Here is a 23,977-nt window from a genome sequence, read left to right on the forward strand (position 1 = left end):
TACAACATTTTATAGAAAAACTGAACTTTTTACCACCGTACCTAACCATTTTTCTGTTTATATAGACCACACTTTACTTGATCGAATGCTCTGTTTACTACAAGGTCACACACTGACCACACCACTCCACGCCATACATAAATTCTGCCAGTCACATTTCCCCAATATGAAATTTTTTAAAAGTAAAATTTCAATTTTAATTTTACTTCATTAAAGTTTGGCGGAGGCGGGGTTCGAACTCACGGCGGCGGCGGACTGCTTTGGATACACTATGAACCCAGCGCCTTAGACCACTCGGCCATTTGTCTTCTTGGAATTCATTTGAAACTTATTTGAAAGTATAATCGCAACTTCAACATAGGCCTACCACGTGACAAGCAAAGGCAGAAAACGTACCATATTTTGGAATTTTATTTGCCTAAAAACATTTATGTGTATTATTAGCGCTCAATTAAGTTAACTGCGTGTTTTATACAAAAAAAAATCCAATAATAAACAGTGATAACTGGGCGTCTGTATGGACAATACATTATATCGATTTTGACACGTGCTTGTTTCTCAGTACATTTCCATGGTCAGTAAAATACTATAGAGGAAAACCTACCATTTTCTTGTATCACGTTCGATGTTTTTATCAATTACATAAAAATTCCATTTTAGACCCCAAATGTTTTTTCAGGAAATAAAAGATTAGATTACCATAAAAACGAAACAGTAATCTTTTGCCGGGTCTAATGTAATATTCACATAGGATTTTCAACGTTTTTTCTATCCTTATTTTTGCTCAATTAAAAAAATATTTTGGCGTATATAAAATTGAAATAAAATTCTCTGCTTCTTAAACGACATCAAATGTGCCACAATTGGGTATCACGAATCGTTATATATGATGTGCAGTTAATATTCATATTTTCTTTTATGCAGAGGATGCTTCAGTTTTGACAGGAAAAATATTTTCTTGAAAACCCTCTCACTCGGTTATTTTAAAAAGGTAACCACGCTTCCCTAGAATGTGCAATAAATTAGCATTAAATTTTTTCTTATTCTAACAGCAAGCGTTTCTAGAATGTATTTTGGCGAAATGTGGTGTGCACACTGACCATAGACTTTTCATCGATCCTATTCCGAGGTTGCACAAACCCTGGATGTGTGGATTCTTTTGTTATTCAGCTATACGATGTTCATTCATAAAAAAAACCTGGTTCTAATATTTCAGTCGACCATCTCCTATTTTCGAGCTTAATTTCGGTATCATTAACAAAATTTTACCTACCGTACCCATCCAATATTCATAAATTTTGACCGATCTGCAAGTTGATCGAAACATCGAGCCAAAATCAGTTAACAATACAATGCTTTACAATAGCCACTTGACCAGTCAAGCGAATCGATCAGTGAGTGTCTATTCTTATATATTGGATGAATGCTCTATTGAACCATGACATCATACCTCATCTACATCTAAAGAAATACTGGACAGGACCAATCGGTATCGACGTCCAGACTCTGGTGGCATCACAAATGTCTAAAAACAACTCAACTGAGGGTGCATAATCCAAAGGTGCGCATAAAAACAGTGACTGGTGCAGAGTGGCTTAGTTTGATGAGGCTGGGGTCGAATCCACTGGCTCGCCTGTGTACAGCTGAGCTGAGTGTGTCTGTATGTAGCTCCAGATCTTGGTGTTGAACAATTTGCTTGATGTTGACTCATGGATGATGGATGCAGGAAGTATGTTCCACTGGGTGATGGTACGGGGGTAGAAGCTATACTTGTGAGTCATGGTTCTGGCACCGTGGTTGATGTATTGGTTTGGTCTTTGGCTACGGGTTTCTGCCCTGTCAGGAATATCATCAACAGATATAAACTTCTCGGGGATGGAGAGTGGAAGATCACCTGAGTTAATCTTGTGCAGCATGGTCAGACGTGTTGCTGTTCTTCTGTCTTGAAGTGAAGGCCAATTCAGCTCCTGAAGCATATCGGACACGCTGGCCTTCCGTTGGTAATTCCCTTTCACAAAGCGGGCCGCTTTCCTCTGGACTGATTCAAGGGCTGAAATGTGCTTCTTGTGATAGGGGTCCCATGCTGAACACGAATACTCCAAGATCGGTCTTACTAGAGAAGTGTATGCCTGCTGCTTGATATTCTCTGGACATTTGTGGAGGTTGCGTTGAAGGAAGTTGAGTGATTTCCTGGCTTTGCCTGTGATGTTGTTTATGTGTGGACCCCAGTCTAGCTTTGACGAGAGTTCCACACCCAGGTACGGATGGTGTTCGACTTGTTGTAGGTCAGTCCCCATCATATTGTAGATCGACTTGACAATGTGTTTCCTCTTGTTTGTGATGCGAAGAAGGGAGCACTTTGCAGGGTTAAATTTCATCTGCCATTCATTGGACCACTGTGTCAAGGTGTCAAGATCCTTTTGAAGAAGTGCAGCATCCTTCTTGGTGTTGATTTGTCGATAGAGGAGACAGTCATCAGCAAACAATCGGATGGAGGATGAGATGTTGTCAGCAATATCATTGATGTACAATAAGAAGAGGAGTGGTCCTAACACAGTACCCTGGGGTACTCCTGAATCCACGGTTGCATCCGTCGACCTCTCACCGTCAACAACAACAGCCTGAGTGCGAGATGTTAGCCAGCTTTCAATCCAAGTGTTGGTAGTGCCTTGTATACCATACCATCCTAACTTGTACATGAGTCTTCTGTGAGCTACAACATCGAAGGCCTTGGAGAAATCCAGTATCAGGCAGTCAATCTGTTGTTTCTGGTCAATGCCACTACTTAGATCCTCCAGTGTTGCTATCAGCTGAGTCTCGCAACTATGGTGTTTCCTAAACCCATGCTGAAATTCATTCAAGATGTTGTGCTGATCTAGATGAGCTCTGATGTTACTGGAGATGATGTGCTCTAGCACCTTACATGCAATACAAGTTAGGGAGACGGGTCTATAGTTGGCTGGCTGGGTCCTATCACCCTTCTTGAAGACTGCTGCCACATTGGCTTGCCTCCAATCTTCAGGAATATCCCCGGTGTCAAGAGATTGCTGGAATATGATTTGTAATACAGGTGCAAGGATGGAAGCATGTTCCTTCAAGATTCTCGTTGGAACCTGGTCTGGTCCTGATGCTTTCCGAGGGCTTTGAGAAGCAAGCAGCTTCTCAACTCCAGCTACAGTAATAGTGATGTCAGGCATTGTCGGAAATGGACTTGGACCTTTTGATGGTATAGAAGAAGTATCTTCCGTGGTGAAGACTGAGCTGTACTGTCTGGACAGGGCTTCGGCTTTCTCTTTAGCAGAGGTGACGACCTGATTCATGGAGACAAAGGACGCTATTCCCATACTATCTCTTTTCAAAGACTTAACATACTTCCAAAGATTCTTGGAGCCACTGTCAGGCTCTTCAAATATGCCATTGATGTAATCAGTATGTGCTTCATTCAACTTTTGCTTGATGAGGGTTTGAAGCCTTGTGTACTTATCCCAGTTCTTCTTAGTCTTGTATTTCTTATAGGTGGTGTACCGCCGCTTCCTCCACTTCATCAGTCGTTTGATCTCAGATGTCATCCAGGGAAGATCTCCACTAGCTTTGAGATGCTTAGTAGGAACATTCTTATCCATTATGTTCTTCACTTCTTGCTTGAAGTAAGACCAATTGGCTGATGCAGATCTTGATTTCCAAGTCTCGCAGAAGTCAGTGCTGAATGAGGTAAGATCTTTCTCCATAGTCTCATTGTCAGCTTTATTGTGCAAGTAGATGGTTCTGGGTTTTTTCTTGTTCCTTGTGATGTCGATGTTACAGTCGGCTGTGACAGCTTCATGGTCACTAATACCTGGAATGGCTCTAACTCTGGCCACGCTATCTGGTGTGTTGGTAAGCAGCAGATCTAGAGTATTATCCAGTCGTGTAGACTCCGTCACAAGTTGATCCAAGAAGTAGTCATTTGTCACATCAAGCATTGTCTCATTAACTAGGTAGCCATACTGTGGATTTGGACAGATTGTGTTGGTTTCCCAATCAATTGATGGCAGGTTAAAGTCACCCATGAGAATAACTCTGGGGATGGTACGACCTTTGAACAGCTTCTCAAGATCACTATGAAGACTTAACAGGCTGGAGTTGTCTCTATTTGGAACTCTGTAGAAACTTCCAAAGTAAACTGGTGGTGATTTCCCAGATTTGACTTTGATCATGGTTAGCTCACACTTCTTCCCAACTCCGGTCACCTCACTAGCAACAATATCGTCCTTGTACGCAACAAAAACTCCGCCACCATTTCTATCTCTATCCTTGCGTTGGACTTTGTAGTTGGCAGGAAATACTTCAGCGTTACTGAAGGAGCTGTCAATATGGGACTCAGTTCCCATAACAATATCAGGTTGTTCAAGGTTGATCAAGGAAGCAAGTTGGTTTCTTTTCCCTGTACCCTTCAGACCAGCACAATTGACAGTCATGAGCTTAAACTTGCGTTGGGGACGTTTACGAGCTGTGTTTGGTTTGCCCTGATTCGATGCAGGTGCAGGACTAGAAGTGAGCGGGCCGGGGTCAGGATCAATATCTTTGTTGGGTGGATCATCAGAATCAGAGTCAGATTCTAATAAGCTGAATGAGTTTTCTGTGTCTGTCATCAAGTCACCAAATAGGCTACTACTAAAGCTTGGCATGGCACAATGTGGGCAAATCCAACTGAACCCCTGTTGACTGTTCATGAATTCTTTGTACAATTTACCAGACACTCCACCACATTTAATATGGAACCATTGAAAACAGCCATCACATTCAACTCCTCTGTGGGTATTTGCCACTGGTTTATTACACAAGCCACAAGGGAATTTGGTAGGGCCAGGATTTTCTTCAATATCCCCACTTAGCAGGATGAGAAGGAACATCAGCCATAGGTAGAAGCAATTAGTGACTTCAGGCAAGCAGCCAAACTGTTTGGTGTTACATAGTCTTGATGATGATCGCGATGTAAACAATGTAACCAATGTAAACAATGCATACATACGGCGGGAATCCACCATTTTGGATCGAACTCACCCAGTTCAGTCAAGCTGTGAAGTTTCTTCAAATAAATATCCAAATCAACAACACATCTTCCGGCGATTTCCAACCAGATAAGACCTTGAGAAAAACTCCAAACAACTGATCATGAGTGGAAGGCAAATTCTGACAAAATCCATGGAAAATTTTGACCCAAATCGGGAGCGATGTTCAGAGACATGTTGCGATGCCACCTAATTATCAAATGTCCTCATTGCAATAGAGATAGTTTGACCCCGCGACTTTTAAGTAGTTTCGGTCTAGTAATTTGCATTTTTCCATCATACCTTCAGCATCGACGAGATGCATTTTTAGGTCATGAGTCGCAGAATCATATGGGAGGCTCCATGCAGTGATTGCTGAGACTTTTTCTAAGCGAAGACCGCAATGGCGTACCGTGTTCTAACGTTAGCAAAGAGAGGTTTCTTATTCTGCTTATTTCTCATGATATGTGGCATTGTTTTTTATCAATGGAAGACGGTTTTCAAAGATTCAGGTAAGTTTATGAATGCTTTTATTTCTAGAGATAGTTCTGCTACGTTTGTAATATATTCGGAATCGTGCATATAATACCTCTGAGATGCATGCATGTTCATGATCCCAATATTAGAGGGCTTCAATTTTTTCGCCCAAACGCTAACCCTAAACGTGACCCAAATGTTTTCTCTAACACCAAACCATAATCCTAACCTCACCTCTGATGCCTAGCTCTAAAGTAAACCCTAATCGTATACCTTACACAGCGTCATCATCCCTATATATAGCTCTATATCTTCGTGTCAGAAATCGTCGTGATAGTAGGGCGAATCCACTAGTTCTCCAACAGCCACGCATGGCGATTTTGTTCGAGATAGGCCGAGCGACTCAGGCTAAGATGCATACACTCGGGTCTACACCACCTGTACGATAAAAAGATTCGTTTCTTTCCCACTACGAAATCGGCGTTGCCATTCATCAGTTGAAATCAACCATTATAACGATCTGCGCAAGCTAATTACAAATCTTCAACGTTGCCAACTTAAGAAAATTCGATTTTCTTTTGTCAGTTTTTGTTTTCAAGGCACAGACTGGAAAGCGCAGATAGGAGCTTACCATATTCTTTTAACACATATATACAACTGCAAATCAAGCAATATGTTTTTACAAATACCAAAAATCACGGCATATATTCAAGGATTTGAGATATAATCATACATTGAATATCAAAAGAATATACACCACCAGACCATGCCAACACATGCATGACATGTAGTATTTTTTCATTATGATAGCTAGGATAGGAATAAAATCAATTCATCTCAATATGCAATAAACTTGTATGTGATTATTGTCAATGAGGTTTCTATTCTATACAGACAGTGAGACACTCGACGTTCAACAATAGGATTTAGCCTGATTTTTTTGAAAGACAACTCATAGCTGAATTAATCGTTGAGCTATTAGCGATTGGTTTTAAGCAAATGATTAGTTTTTAACCAATCGCTCACCGAGCGCGAGTATTGTAATAACATACTCTCAGCAGCCGGCGGACAGTTTATAAAGACACGTGGTATGATGCAAGTCGAATTTCTATTGGTTCGATTACTGCCTATAAGCTCCTATACAAAATAATTCTTTACCGGGTGTGGACGATGTACCCTATCGCCAACTAAATACTGAAAGTCCATAAAATAAGTATTTGACATTTGAGAACTTTGTTCAATTCAGGGATGTGAGAGTACATGTAGAATTAAACTTTTTGAAATCTCAGGTAAAGTTCGAGATGGTAAATCATGGAATGGCCTGTGCACCAAATCGACAGAATTTCTGTGTTTTCTTCGGTTTTCTTTTTGCGTTAACATGGTTATGAGCAAGGTTTTTAAGTCAAGTCAACACATACATAATGTATGTGTTGACTTGACTTAAAAACCTTGCTCATATTTAATTTACCACATAGATTAAACTTTATTTCTCCGTTAACATGGTTAAATAAAAAAAACATACGTACGTATGTTGGGACCTTACCCTAACAACTATATATAGCATCGCATCGACGGAAGTCGTGGCGGTGTTCCAGAATGGATTGACAGTCGTAGTTATACAACATTAATAAGCCAATTATAACCGACTAAAACGGAGGTATTTTAATATGTGACTGTGAGTTCATCTTTGTTTTGTCCATAGATAATACCCATCCTGAGGATCCAATTATATTGCATATTAGAGCTCCGATTGTCAATGCAGACACAAGCCTGCAAAACAGACAATTAAGTACCAATGTTACATCGCTGCAACAATCTCAGGTACAGTATACTCATTATCCTCCACGGTCATGTATATACGATATGCACGAACTGCTTTCCAGCTTCGAGAGTGAGGATTTGGTAAATCTTAAATGCAATATGTTGTTATGTTGTAACGCCAACCCTGTCTTACCCTTAGGCAATTAAAGACACATGTATATATAACTCGGTAACAATAACGTTACTGGTTAATTGACTGATGTAATCTTTAGTAATCATGGTAATTGTCGATATGCCTCAAGCAACATCAGTGCGTCAATTGGATAGAAACCAAAACGGAATATTTGAAAATGCCCAATGTTTGCTTGACGATGATCATTTCTTTCTTTGCTATGACTGTTTTCTATATGACTTTATATAATTTCAGTTACCGACATCAACAATAGCAAGCACTCTCGTTGGCAATAACAAGACATGGATGGACAAAATGGAAGCAATTCGAAATGAACGTTTAAAGTGTAAAGACACTGTATGTAAGGAACGATCACGTCTAATGAGAAACTCTCTACTATCATCAAGAGGACGTTTCGATTTAGCTTACTCAAACGATGATTATAAATTTCTTGTTACTACCGTATGGAAAATAGGAGCGAGTCATTGGAAGAAGGTTTTCCGGATTCTCCACGACAATGGTTCTGTGGAATTTCGAAAAAGACAACCGGACCCTCATAAGCCAATGAGCAAAATGCAGGATTTCAACGAAAAACTCGCAAATTATTTCAAAGTCATATTTGTTCGTCATCCATTTGCAAGATTAGTGTCCGCATATCGTGACAAAGTCAACGGAACAAAGATTGAATTTTATCGGAATAAAAATAGAGAGATGTTGCGAAAAGTACGTAAGGGGGCTACTGCTGCGAATATTCAAGCAGCAAATGTAACGTTTTTAGAATTTATAACGTGGGTTACTACAGGAGGTCAGACTAGCGATCCTCATTGGCGGCCAATCAATACTAAATACCCCGTGTGTCAAATTCAATACAATTTTATTGGAAAACTTGAAACAATATCAGACGATACCTCCTATCTATTTAAACTGCTGGGAGTTGACGGCTTAGTCTCGTATCGAGGTGCATATAATCATACTGGTAGCGGTGATGGCGATTTACTGAAGCAATATTTCAGCAATATTCCAACAACAATGATAACAAAGTTGACACAAGTATATAATGACGATTTTAGAGTGTTTGGATATCCAATACCAAAAAATTACAGCGATCTTTTTAATGAAAATAATTTGCAGGGTCTTTGAGAAACCTATTTTAGTTTAAGACTATATTGCAACGGTTTTAGAGCAATATGCTCATTGTAATTCTTAACTGTGTGTATTTAAACCTACTGTGGGAGATCGCCCGTCTTTCGTGTTGGTAAATTCATAGAGTCTAGATTTGATTGTTGGCTACTCGTTTGCATTGGCTCCTCTGCAGTATGTGAGGGAACGATCAAGGGAACGTATGGCTGCTCGTTTGCATTGGCTCCTCTGTATATGTGAGGGAACGATCAAAGGAACATATGGCTGCTCGTTTGCATTGGCTCCTCTGCAGTATGTGAGGGAACCATCAGGGGAACGTATGGCTAGTTTGCATTGGCTCCTCTGCTCCTCTGCAGTATGTGAGGGAACCATCAGGAGAACGTACGTTCCCCTGATGGTTCCCTCACATACTGCAGAGGAGCCAATGCAAACGAGCAGCCATACGTTCCCCTGATCGTTCTCTCATATAAATGCAAACGAGCAGCCATACGTTCTCCTGCGGGTTCTCCTGGTCGTTCTCTCACATACTTCAGAGGAGCCAATGCAATACGTTCCCCTGATCGTTCCCTCACATAATACAGAGGAGCCAATGCAAACGAGCAGCCATACGTTCTCCTGGTCGTTCTCTCACATACGGCAGAAGAGCCAATGCAAACGAGCAGCCATACGTTCTCCTGGTCGTTCTCTTACATACGGCAGATGAGCCAATGCAAACGAGCAGCCATACGTTCTCCTGGTCGTTCTCTTACATACTGCAGAGGAGCCAATGCAAACGAGCAGCCATACGTTCTCCTGGTCGTTCTCTTACATACTGCAGAGGAGCCAATGCAAACGAGCAGATATACGTTCCCCTGATGGTTCCCTCATATAATACAGAGGAGCCAATGCAAACGAGCAGCCATACGTTCCCCTGATCGTTCTCGCACATAATACAGAGGAGTCAATGCAAACGAGCAGCCATATGTTCCCCTGATCGTTCCCTCACATAATACAGAGGAGCCAATGCAAACGAGCAGCCATTCGTTCTCCTGATCGCTCCCTCACATAATACTCATAATACAGAGGAGCCAATGCAAAAGAGCAGCCATACGTTCCCCTGATCGGAATTGGCTTTTTTGTCTTTGTAATCACCTGTATCTGCCCTACAATTCAAATGCAGTAGGCCTAATCGAGAGACCGGATGATTGAATATAGATTTTGCGTCCACCGGGGATCGAACCGGGGACTTTAACCGCTATAGATCTTTAATATATCTTGTAACAAGTATCTGGCTTTAGGTTTAAGTTGCACTTCCTCAATCTATACATATAGCGTTGTTATGCATAGTTTCAGGACCATTGTTGTTTGTTTGATAGCAAATAGAATACCAAAATGCTGTAAATTGTCCTGCGGTAAACATTTTATTTCAAGAATTCAGATCTGAAAACCAATAACACCATTTTCAAACTTTGAGATAAGGCCACCAACATATGCTCTATTGGCTTAATAATTAAAGCCAATAGAGCATATGTTTTTTCACAAAAAGCACCCAGATTTGCCCTAATTGGGCTCTTTTAGGGGCACTTTTGCCCAAATTCGCCCAATTGGGCGCATTAGTCTCCACTGAAAACCCACCCATCGATACACCAAAATTGCTGAAAAGGAACCCCAAAACCGTGGCACATCCCCGTATACCTTTAACCAGGGAGAGCCCCTAGGCCGGCGGGGCCCATTTCTCGACTTATGTCCAAATCCATTCACCCGGTAATTGTTTCTGTGACACCCTGTATACGTATTTAACTAAAGTAGTTATGGATGAAGGCTCATATCATGGCAATTATGTTTCACAAAATGTTGCTGTTTAATGACCCAAAGTAGTTCAAGTTCAACTGACATGTAACAATAGGCCTATAAGATATAGCATTAAGCATGTACAGCGGCTTATCAATAGCACTACTACTAGTACTACACAGCGACTGTATGACTGTATGGACTGTATAACGGATTTAAGGGTAGGTCTACATCACTAGAATTAACCGTTGTTTCAAGCGGACATTCGTGACAAGCTCTTAGTGAACTATTGCATGACACACCCCTTGTTTGAAAAACAGATTCCATTGGGTTTTAGGTTTGTATAGTAAAACGAGCGGTTAAAAAAAAAAATTCCACAATATGTGTTTCCAACATAGCTATGTCTTGCAATAAATAGTAACACTACATCGTCCTCAAAATGCTTCAGAAACTTAAACACAGATCGTTTTGCAGGTTATATAAAGAGTACAAAAAGGTATAAAACATTTAAAAACATTTTTGTGTTTACTGGTAATATACCACAATACTTAATATGATCACAAGCACATACTTATTATATCCTTTAATACACAAGGTCTTGCGAAAGTTGCATGAGTTGCAGAATCATATGGGAGGCAGTGACTGCGAAGAATGCAATGGGTTCCCGTGTTCTATCTTTGGTAAAGAAAGGTTTCTTAACATGCTCAATCTGCTCATTTCTCCTAATTTGCTGGATTATTTGTCGCCAAAGGAAGATATCTTTCATAGATTCAAGTAAGTTTATGATTTTTTATAACGATATTTCGACTAAATGTGGGATATTATTAGTAATCATTTTGGTATCATGAACATGCGTGTATCGCAGAGGTTATAAGCTGTTATAGGCTACATACATGTTCATAAAAGTTTAGGGGTTTAAATGTTTTCGCCCAAACTAGTCCTAAACCCGACTCAAATCCTAACCCAAAACTTGCATAACCCTTTACTTGACTTGCTCTAGTTAACGCTAACGCTATAACAATAATCCCAAACCCTAACGCAAACCCTTTCTAACAAGAAAGCTTTCGATACCACCCAAAGGGGCAAGATGCTGACGGTATTCCAAAACTCATTGTTGTAGATACGGTATTGGCAAATTGTACCAAAACACCAAAGCCAAAGTAAATCACAAGATTTGGAGACAGAATTATTTGAAATCTTAACAGGGATACTTAATGGAGGTACCCTTGCCCCATACCTCTTTATGATTGTCCTCGACTTTCACTGATGATGGAAGTGAAGAGGAGCTAGGATTCCACCATAGCCAAAACATATGGGCCTTATTAAGCTTAAGGGCTGGGGTATGAACGTTTGGACAGTATTTATTTTGGGACATCAGAGCACATCAGACATATCGAATTGCATTCTGAATACGAAGAATGTCATTCGCAATTTAATACACATTTTATGGCAAATCATTAAATATTGATATTTTTGATATTTAACAGTACTTGAAGTAAACTTTATAAATCTGATGATTTATACTTAAAGTGTATGTAGGTGGGATGAAAAGCCGACGATCAATTGAAAATTTTGACCATTCGTATTGAAGATATGGATTTTATTACCCAAAACACCAAAAAAAATTAGGTCTTTTTGGGAAAAAATCCATATCTTCAATATGAAAGGTCAAAATTTTCAATTGACTGTCGGCTTTTTCCTTCCTGCTACATACACTTTAAGAATATATCATTAGATTTATATAATTTACTTCGAGGACTGTTATATATCAAAATTTGAAAAATATCAAATTTTTATAATTTGTCATAAAATTTGTATTACATTGTGATTTTCAAAAAATGAAAATTATTTGATATCAGAAAGACATGCTTCGTATTGAGAATGCAATTCGATAGGTCTGAGGTGCTCTCATGTCCCACAAAAATACTGTCGAAACGCAATAAACGCTCATTTTAGATCCCTTAATGGAGGTACCCTTGCCCCATACCTATGATTGTCCTCGACTTTCACTGAGATGGAAGTGAAGAGGAGCTAGGATTCCACCAGTGGTGGTGACCGACTTTGATTTTGCCTACGATGTAGCACTGTTGTCTGAGGGAATACAACACAATAAAAACAAGCACAAAAACGGCTTCACAGAGTTGAGACCTCAACTGCAAAAGTGGGCCTGAAGATGAACGGAAGTAAAACAAAGTATGTCCTAAACATGAGAGAAAGCATCACATGCACAACAAATGAGGGTGTAGTAGGAGGCCGATGATTTCAAATACGTAGGAGCTTGGATATATGGGATGTGAAATTATGTAAAGCAGCAGCATGGAGGGCGTGCAGCAAATTTAAGAAAATCTGGAAGAGTTTCAAACTTCCCCGCTTCGCACTTTTGCTATACAAATCCTGCTTTATGGATGTGAAGTATGAACCCCTAAACTTGCGAAAGAGGTGGATGGCTGTTATACCTGCATGTTAAGAACTGTTCTGAATGTACATTGGAATGAACATATGACAAACGCAGACTTATATGTAGATATTCCAAAAATAAGTCAGAAGATCAGTGAAAGATGAATCCGGCTTGCTGGCCATGATTGTTCCAGAAGTGAGGAGCCCTCATCAAAAATGGTTCATTGGACACAAAATGTTGGATATCCAAGCACGGGATCGGGAGGTGGGAATCTGGAAGACATGCACTGACCCATACATAAACATTCTGAAAGATGACATTGGGCAGGACGCAGCTGACTTCAGGACAGCATGGAGGACAAGAAGTTTTGGAAAGCCATTACAGTTCGAGGACATCACTCGCATTAAGCATGTTAAAGGAGCATATAAAAACAACTGATGTGGAAATAGAAGTATAAACTGACCAGTGGATACCAGTTGTAGTCCTATTAATTTATGGCATATTGGATGGCCTGGGGGAAAGTTATAGTACATATTTGCAAGACTATCCTTCCCTCTGGCCATGGGCTGGCCTGGTGCCAGATCTTACCCAGGGAAAGATGACATTCCAATATATGCCTTCAAGGGTCTGTGCTTTAAGCATGTAAGCAACGCCAATCCCACCCGCGCAATCCTAAAAATAGGATAGCGAGGGCTCCATTATGTATGTTATCAGGGCCGTTTTGCCGCCCTAGGCAAAGCCTCTCCCGGCCACCCAACCAAAGCATACCAATAAAGTGTTAAGGGGGTACCCCCTTCAAAACTCACCAGTTTTTGACCTATGTGTATACTGCCCACGACCGTTTTCCTCAGTGGCGTAGATTTTCTTTTTGACATTAGGGGGATGGGGTTGGAAAATATTTCTTGAAGTATAGTGAATTGAGCACCGGGCGACATAATACGTTTACGGTACAAATGCACGCGAAGCGCGCGAAAATTGTGTCATTTTGAAGCTAAACTGTGGAGATATGGTGCAAAATGGGAAAAACATTGCACTTTTGATACTAAAATGACCAAATGTGAGGTTATTTTGTCAGAAACCCACATACAGGCGTCAATTAAGGGTAGTGCTATAACCCTCTCCTGCTTGTATCATAGACCCTAGGGTCTATGCTTGTATAATCAAGTTCCTACGGAAAATCATTTTAAAACGAGCAAGCAAACCAACCAATCGTCAGAATTTCCGTATAAACTTTTTGCGTTATTACCAGACTCGAACCCATCCTGCCCTAACAACTATAGCATAAACTAGAGCATAGCTTCAACCAATGTATATCAATATGGCTGTGGCGCCGGCGGCAGCCAAGTTATTTGTAACTTACGCTCCAAATGTAGCGCAACATCTCTTGAAAGATGTCCTATTATAAATTTGGTGCGTCCCACTCCTGAATATCCAACCGATGCGATGCAAAGTTATACAACATTAAAGCATAACCAATATTATAACCGACTAAAACTGAGGTATTTTTATGTGACTGTGAGTTCATCTCCGTTTTCTATTATGTCTGTATGTAGATACCCATCCTAAGGATAGAGCTACGATTGTAAATGGACAAGACATGAGCCTGCAAAATAGACAATCAAGTACCAACGTTACATCGCTGCAACAATCTCGGGTACAAATATTACTCTTTATCTATAAATATTTATCTGTATAAGGGACCGTTCACAAACACTTGTAAGGGGGGGCCTGATGGAAAAAAATTACCGCGAAAAATTTTCGGGCCCCTCTCTTTACAGATCTCAAAAATTTCAGCCCCCCCATGAAAATTATGGGTCAAACCCATAGAAAAGCATGTAAACTCAATTTTCCCAGGAAAATTTGTAGTCGTTTTTTTTCAGGGCCCCCCTTAGGAGGGTCTACATTTTTCACGCCCCCCCTTTTTGCATCAGACCCCTCTTACAAGTGTTTGTGAACGGTCCCTAATACATGCCTACGTATTGACGATGTGTATGAACTGCTTTCCAGCTTTTATGGTTAAATTTAAATAGTTTGCAAAATTGTTGACATGTTGTAACGATAAACATGAGGAGTAAATACCGGTATATAAACGTAAGCTATTGTTGCTTTGATGCCTATTTGATTTGCCGACAGACTACTTATAAAAGTGGTCAAACAAAAGGCTTCCCCATCGCCATTAAATTGGTAACTGACCCGACAGCGTATTAACACTTTACACATCAGGCGAGTATCAATAAGTGACCACAACAAAGTCATGCGTAAGCGCACCACTTGAGAAAGTGGTACCATACACAGCCCAAGAATTACTTGAGCAATGTGTGAATTAAAAGAATAAAGTTGCCTAATTGTAAAACTATAAGTGTCGATTGCACGACCTCATGAATTGGTTGGCAACATTTTCGCATTTTCCAATAATGTCAGCACCCAACACGGGCACAATAGATGAATAAAAGCTTCAGTCCATTAATGACGCCAATCATATGTACTCATAACATATGCATTTTAGCCCTTAAGCAATATTATTAAAGGCATGCACATGGCCACGCGTTTTGAACTCGCCACCCAAAAATGGTGGTTTTGTTACGGTTTTCCAAATCGAGACTCGTTCAAATTGTTATATCTCTGCTTAAACAAAAGGTATTGTAGTGTGTTTGGTGTCAGTTTGTAGCTAAATGAGTGCCCTAACAAACCTCCAAAGGAGAATTGTTTATCAGTACACCACATTTCGCCATAAAACATTCTAGAAACGCTTGCTGTTAGAATAAGAAAAATTTTAATGCTAATTTATTGCACATTCTAGGGAAGCGTGGTTACCTTTTTAAAATAACCGAGTGAGAGGGTTTTCAAGAAAATATTTTTCCTGTCAAAACTGAAGCATCCTCTGTATAAAAGAAAATATGAATATTAACTGCACATCATATATAACGATTCATGATACCCAATTGTGGCACATTTGATGTCGTTTAAGAAGCAGAGAATTTTATTTCAATTTTATATACGCCAAAATATTTTTTAATTGAGCAAGAATAAGGATAGAAAAAACGTTGAAAATTATCCTATGTGAATATTACATTAGACCCGGCAAAAGATTACTGTTTCGTTTTTATGGTAATCTAATCTTTTATTTCCTGAAAAAACATTTGGGGTCTAAAATGGACTTTTTATGTAATTGATAAAAACATCGAACGTGTATACAAGAAAATGGTAGGTTTTCCTCTATAGTATTTTACTGACCATGGAAATGTACTGAGACACAAGCACGTGTCAAAATCGATATAATGTATTGTCCATACAGACGCCCAGTTATGTTTATTATTGGATTTTTTTTTGTATAAAACACACAGATAACAATAATTGAGCGCTAATAATACACATAAATGTTTTTAGGCAAATAAAATTCCAAAATATGGTACGTTTTCTGCCTTTGCTTGTCACGTGGTAGGCCTATGTTGAAGTTGCGATTATATGTTCAAATAAGTTTCAAATGAATTACAAGAAGACAAGTGGCCGAGTGGTCTAAGGCGCTGGGTTCATAGTGTATCCAAAGCAGTCCGCCGCCGTGAGTTCGAACCCCGCCTCCGCCAAACTTTAATGAAGTTATATTGAAATTAAAATTTTACTTTAAAAAAATTTCATATTGGGGAAATGTGACTGGCAGAATTTATGTATGGCGTGGAGTGGTGTGGTTTATCAGCTTAGATAGTGGAGTTACAGTTGTTTGAGTTCAGAATGGCGGAGGTGGTTGTTGAGGCGGTGGCGGTATGAACAAAGTCTATGGGAAATAAAGATTTTGTGTGTGCGCGTTGAATCAACTGATCATATCTTTGCATCCATATGGGCTGCAGACACGGTTAAGAGCTCTTTTGAAAGATTATTAATTCTGCTAATTGTTTTTAATCATTTTGAACTCTTTATGATTGGTTTAGTCTATAAAATACAAACTTCTACGTACAAAACTACCCGTTTTCATATTAAACACTGTAGTAAGCAATGTGGATGTCTTTTAATGAAAAAGTTGAAAAAATTAGAATTAGTATAAAGTGTAGTGTTAAGGATAGTAGTGTTAAGGATAGTAGTGTTAAGGACAGTAGTAGTAATGTAATTGATATTCCTCTAGGTAATGACTCGGTGTCCTCACTACATAGTGATGTTGTTATTCAAAATCATCTTGATCATTTCAGAGAATTGACTGAAGATGATGTTCGTGCTATTATTATGAAATGTGCCAACAAAACATGTAGTCTTGACAGCCTTCCCACCTGGCTGCTAAAGGAGAATATTGATATTGTTCTTCCATGTGTAACTGACATTATTAACTCTTCTTTAACAAATGGTATTTTCCCAGGTGATCTTAAACAAGCAATTGTCACACCTATCCCCAACACCCCAATCTAGATTGGAACAACTTACAGAACTACAGACCCGTCTCAAACATCGCCTTTATAGGGAAGCTAATTGAGAAGGCTGCAATTATCCAGATCAATGACCATATGCGTGCTAATGAGCTTGATGAATTATGTCAGTCTGCCTATAAAGAAAAGCATTCCACTGAGACAGCACTGCTCAAGGTGACCAATGATATTGCTAGGGCCATTGATGATAACAAGGCAGTCTTCTTAATTATGCTTGATCTTTCTGCTGCCTTTGATACCATTGACCATGCATGACATTTTATTCTCTCGTTTAGAGCATGGCTTTGGTATCAAAGGCACAGTCCTGGTTCAAGTCTTACATAAGTGGTCGTCAGTTTAGAGTATCTGTTGGAGGGGTGATGTCTGATAGGCATGTTCTTGAGTTTGGCGTACCGCAAGGCTCTATTATTGGGCCAAGAGTGTTTACAAAATATTCTCAGTATATTGCTAACATAATCCGTCGTCATGGTTTACATCTTCACATATATGCCGATGATGTTCAAATCTATATGTTTTTCAATCCCAAGATTCCTGGTGATTCAGCATGTGCCATCTTCAAGCTATCCATGTGTGTCGAGGAAGTTCGTGATTGGATGCTTTGTAATATGCTCAAGTTAAATGACTCCAAAACTGAGTTTTTCATTGCTGCCCTCCACACAATATGCCCAGTCTTTCCAACATCAATATAAAGATTGGTGATGCTGAAGTAATTCCATCTGCTACCATCAGGAATCTGGGAGTTGTTTTTGATGCTACGATGAACATGTCTAACCATATAACATCTATTTGTAAAACAGTTAACTTTCTCTTGTGGAAATTGTCCAGAATTCGTAGGTTTGTCACCGAAGATGCATCCAGTAATGCCATGCGGGCACTAGTGTTATCCAAGATTGATTATGCCAACGCCCTTCTGTCTGGATGTAGAAGCAAAGACGTTGCTCGCTTACAAAGACTACAAAACTGTGCTGCCCGCATAATCTTCCAAGTTCCACGCCGTCACGTCACTCATCTTCCCCTCTTTTAAATTCGTTACACTGGCTTCCATATCCAATAGACAAGAGAATTTGCTTCAAAGTGTTACTTTACATTTACAAGACATTGAACGATGTCCTACCTCTCTGATTGTCTGACCATCCGTGTTCCAACTAGGGAAGGTCTTCGTTCAAATCAAGATCTTACGCGCCTTATAATTCCTAAGACAAACAGACTGATAGGCGATGGATCGTTCAGTGTCTTTGGACCCAGAATCTGGAACAATCTTCCTTCTTCCATTAGGTCATCTCCCACAGTTACTACTTTCAAACGTAGCCTGAAAACCCATCTTTTTAACCATTGCTAATTTTATGTTGTTTCTTTTGCATATTTTTGTTCACTTGTAGTCTTTAGTAGTAGGGTAAGTTTTTCTGTAAAGTGCAATGATCATTTCTTTGAAATTGCGCTATATAAATGCCGTTGTATGTTGCTGTAAATTTTTCATTACTTACCCTATCATAGTCAAAGCAAACATTTTCTGAGAGGAAATTTGACGAGGAATCTAAATATGGACTTACTTTTTCTGTGTTGGTTACGGGTAAAATGTTTCAGTTCAAAATATGTTGAATTGTAAAAAAAAATTTGAACATATTTTGGGACACCCTGTATTCCGAGATTACCAAACAGCTGTGATTTTTTTTCTTCCAAAGTCAGTAGGCTCCCCCTAACCTCTAACCAAATCAATGTTGTTTACTTTAAGTTTATATCTGCAAGTTAGTAATTAGCAATGCATTAAGTGACCCATTTTTTATTTGGAATTGTTTTATTCCACCCTGTATAACTTCAAGGTCACCCAGTACAATTAGTTGAAATGTGTATATTTAAATTGCTTTTGCCTTCAGCTTTCCAAAAATGTATACTTTTGCTGGTTTAGGGTTGATAGTTGTGGAGATATTCTAATTTGAAACTTGATTGGTGTAATATTTGTGATGTAACGCTAAGGGTGGCGAGTTCAAAACACACGGCCACATATGATATAACACGGTAACATAACAATTACTCATGTAATCTTTATGCCTCAAATAATGTCAGTGCGTCAATTGGATAGAAAAACCAGAAGTATACATTTGAAGGCTTAATGTATGTGTACTAGGCCTACTTATTGGTCATTAATTTTTTCCGCTATTACTGTTTTTCATGTCACTCTTTATAATTTCAGTTACCGACATCAACAATAGCAAGCACTCCCGTTGGCAATAACAAGGCATGGATGGACAAAATGGAAGCAATTCGAAATAACCGTCTAAAGTGTAAAGACACTGTATGTAAGGAACGATCACGTCTAATGAGAAACTCTCTACTATCATCAAGAGGACGTTTTGATTTAGCTTACTCAAACGATGATTATAAATTTCTTGTTACCACCGTATGGAAAATAGGAGCGAGCCATTGGAAGAAGGTTTTCCGGATTCTCCACGACAACGGTTCCGTGGAATTTCGAAAAGACAACCGGATCCTCATAAGCCAATGAGCAAAATGCAGGATTTCAACGAAAAGCTCACCAATTATTTCAAAGTCATATTTGTTCGTCATCCATTTGCAAGATTAGTGTCCGCATATCGTGACAAAGTCAACGGAACAAAGATTGAATTTTATCGGAATAAAAACAGAGAGATGTTGCGAAAAGTTCGTAAGGGGGCTACTGCTGCGAATATTCAAGCAGCAAATGTAACGTTTTTAGAATTTATAACGTGGGTTACTACAGGAGGTCAGACTAGCGATCCTCATTGGCGGCCAATCAATTCTAAATACCCCGTGTGTCAAATTCAGTACGATTTTATTGGAAAACTTGAAACAATATCAGACGATACCTCCTATCTATTTAAACTGCTGGGAGTTGACGGCTTAGTCTCGTATCGAGGTGCATATAATCATACTGGTAGCGGTGATGATAATTTACTGAGGCAATATTTTAGCAATATTCCAAAAAGAATGATAACAAAGTTGACACAAGTATATAATGACGATTTTAGAATGTTTGGATATCCAATACCAAACAATTACAGCGATCTTTTTAATGAAAATAATTTGCAGGGTCTTTGAGAAACTTATTTTGATTTAAGACGGTAACGGTTTTAGTGCAATATGTTCATTGTATTCTTAACTGTAGATATTTAAACGTCGACACAAGTGTCCATCGTGTCCTCTGTTTACCTCTTCTACAATGCCCCTCAACATTATGACCTTGAACAATGATCTTCTCCATGCAATCTCAATTTCTTCTAAATATGGCAAAAATATTGAAGTTTGTTGCGGTCAATCTTCTGGCATAATGAGGTGTGATCTCCTATCTGGCTTCTGACAAATTCATTTGTTTTGTGTTCTTTTCAAGAAATTCTCAACATTTTCCGCCATCACTACTGTTCCAAAGCTTGGATTCTATTAAAATATATCTGCTCTTCCAATAGCCCATGTTTCGGACCCATATGTGGCAATCGGGAAAACCAGGGCATCCATGATGTTCACCTTTGTTGTTCTAGGGATTCCTCTATCTTTCCATATATATATATATCTATGTCCGCGAGTAACCCCAGCAATAGCAGATGTTCTTGCCATGGCCAAGCGTCTTTTGAATTCCTGAGAGCTACATCCTTAATCTACAATGAGGGATCCAAGGAAGTTGAAAGTAATAACGAGCTCTATGTCCTCTCCGTCTGCATTCACTTGCTGATCTGCATTTCCACCACAAATAATGACCTTTGTCTATTGAAATTGAAAAACAATCCATATGCATCGCTGCCCTTCTTAACTCGGTTAATGGGATCTTGAAGATCAGATGCTGTTCTTGCAATGAGGGTGGTATCGTCAGCATACCAGAAGTTGCTTATTTGTCGTTCTCCAATTAAAATCATACCCGAGTAGCCATCAAGTGCATTCCGCATGATATGCTCGGCGTATATGTTGAACAGGTATGGTGACAAAATGTATCCCTGACATACTCCTTGGCCAATTATAAAACGTTCGCTCTCTCCACATTCTGTTCTTACTGTGGCATCCTGAACTTTGTACAGAGATCTAATCAAATCCACCACATGTGCAGAGAAGCCCATATCTTTCATGACGGTCCATAACTTTCCATGCTGGACACAATCAAACGCCTTGGAGTAATCAATGAAGCACAAAAATAAAGGTTGTTGGGATTCCATGTTTTTCTCCATTAGGTTTCTCAAGTTTCCAATCTAATTTCTAGTTCCCCCTCCTCTCTTGCCTGTTCTGTGGTAACTCATTTTCCAGATGACCCCTATTTCTTTCAGCAATGATATGGAGCAGCATCTTGCTGACATGAGATATGGTACGATTATTAGCACATTTCTTTGTGCCCCCTTTCTTTGGTTAACAGAAGAAACATTGCTCTTTTCCAGAGTCTGCGGATGATGGTGACTCCTTCAGCATCACTTCCTTTCAACAATTCTGCCTGGATGTGATCAATTTCGGGTGATTTACCATTCCCGAGTCTTTTTATTTTTGCTCAACGCATCAAGATGTCTGGGTCTGCATTTGATTCCTACTGATCATATTCTACTTCAAGTGCTGTTTCCATCTTGTTTGATCTCCTCCTCTTCTGTAAGTATGTTGCCTGCTTCACCTTTCAGAACCCAAAATATTCTGGTTTTTGTCATCAGACATTAGTTTTCACTTGTTCTAATATTTATCTCTATTTGTTTGTACTTGGAATATTCTAGAAATTCAATGGAAAATGCGAATCAGTAAAGTGAACAAGAAATTCATATTTAGTTAGATTTCTGGAAATTAAGTGGTGCCGCAATTACCATGATTACAGTAACAATCTATACAGATTAAGGAGGCTTGTTTTGCTGTAATGAGCTATATTTAGATATGCTGTAATATGCTATAATTAGTGGGTAATTATTACAGAATGGTAACAAATTATTTACCACAGTATTACTATCGAGCGCTTTTGAAAACATGAAATTGAAAAGTCTGGCGCTTTACCAACTGAGCTAATGGGGCTGAGACACACATTTGCAGGTTTAATTCTTCGCATAACTATGTGTATCAATGATTTGCTTAAAACCTTTTACACTTTTGTGGATGGAGCTCTTCATGTTTGCATGTTTTAAAAGCACTTGATAGTAAGCATATATGCTAACTGTTGAGTTAGTAAGCATATATGCTAACTATCTTTTGTTTGAGCCTGGACCCATCAGGACCCAAGTGTGTCTCCATACAGAGCAACAGTTTTATAATAAAATGGACAATTCGCCTCCGAAGTGATGTAATAATCCGATTAACTACCATAGCAATAGGTGAAAAATTTATTTTGAATATATCACGCTACAAGCAGGTTGCACTCATCACCTGTGTATTTCTGCAATCATAGATTGAATACAATACCGCTCTTTTCAAAGATACTAATCTTACAGGTGCGAGTGAGCAGCATATGGTTCAATGCTGAGGTACTGAGTGAACCTGCTAGTGCAGCAAGGTATAATAAAAAAAAAATTTCACCTATTGCTAGCGTACATGTTGTTAATTTGATTATTATTACGTTACTTTGCCTGCAAATAACTGTACAATGTTAAGACATGACACTCAACTCAAACTGATACAGATATCTGTTTAAAACATTGACACAAATGTTTTATTTACTACGTCATTAACAATATGTAAACATAACATGATAATGTATTTTATTAATGAAGTACTGTATACATGTAAATCTACATCAAAACGTGTACTTTTCTACTTTGCTATTCACTCATTTCCCACATTGCACATTAAAATCATAAAATTGGTATTGGTTACAACAAATTCATTGGTAAGTGTGTTATATACATTGACGGCAAACAATGCAAAATTAAAGCCACAATTTTTCTGTGATACGGAAAAACAGAAAAATTCACGGAATTCAGGGTTTGCCCACGCAAATTTGAAAATGCCACAATATAGTAAAAAACTGTGTAAAATGTCTAACTTTTGTGTTGATTTGCAAAATAAAACAAAGAAAAGTGATTATTTAGCAGTAATCAACCATTAAACAATCCATTTCAGCATTAATTCTAGGTCTACTACAGTAAAAGGTAATACAAAATACACTTATAAAACATGCTTGTTTTCACTTTTCAGTCCTTTACATTGGAAAGCAGAAAATCATGGAAATCGTCCAATTTGTAACACAGAATTTTAATTTTGTAACACGGAGAAATCGTGGCTAAGTTTATGCAAAACTCTTCGCCACCACTAAATGTGAACAAAACATGACATACATGTATAAGTATGACTACAGAATGACTACATCAAATCATTAAGATGTGATACATGGCACCCCCTCAGCTCATAAATTGTCATGTATGGTAAAGCACTAATGAATATAATAGTTGAATGGTTTTAATATCAGACAACACATCATAAGACTATACCTTTTGAATGCAAGTATAAGCATTACAATCATACACAAAGGCTAATTCCATGAAAATGCAGCTTAAATGGACCTTTGACCCTTCATCCGTCCCAAGGTACAATTTTCTCTAATTTTTGTGCAAATTAAAACATGCCATGCAGTCAGATATTGATATGCCCTTATGGGAGCAGTAGCCTCTGAAACTGGGCTTTGTGGGATATAGACTAGGGAACAAGGGCTGTGCTACATATAACATTATTCGAAAGCATGGTCGTATCCACCCCCCCCTCTCAAATCCATTGTATGCTATTCATGTTGCGTACTGTCAGTTTTGCGTCAAGTGTGTAAAATGCACCATGAATCAATTATTAAAATACTCCAATGCCCACTATAATTATGCCTTTTCATAACAAATTGCAATAT

The 23,977-nt window shown here is 38.9% G+C and overlaps 1 protein-coding gene across 3 annotated transcripts in view; it reads left to right on the forward strand.

The window, feature by feature from the left end:
- LOC140149228 (kelch-like protein 24a) overlaps positions 1-23,008 on the forward strand; it is a 46,780-nt gene extending 23,772 nt beyond the window's left edge. For 2 of the 3 annotated variants that reach the window (XR_011858566.1, XR_011858568.1), the window contains exons 4-6: positions 5,340-5,542; positions 7,210-7,328; positions 7,696-10,936. The gene's annotated coding sequence lies outside the window, so the exon portion shown is untranslated. The other variant, XR_011858567.1, reaches the window with a different exon arrangement.
- The last annotated feature ends 969 nt before the right edge of the window (positions 23,009-23,977 follow it).

Source organism: Amphiura filiformis, chromosome 3 (assembly GCF_039555335.1).
Source record: "Amphiura filiformis chromosome 3, Afil_fr2py, whole genome shotgun sequence".
Classification (NCBI taxonomy): domain Eukaryota; kingdom Metazoa; phylum Echinodermata; class Ophiuroidea; order Amphilepidida; family Amphiuridae; genus Amphiura; species Amphiura filiformis.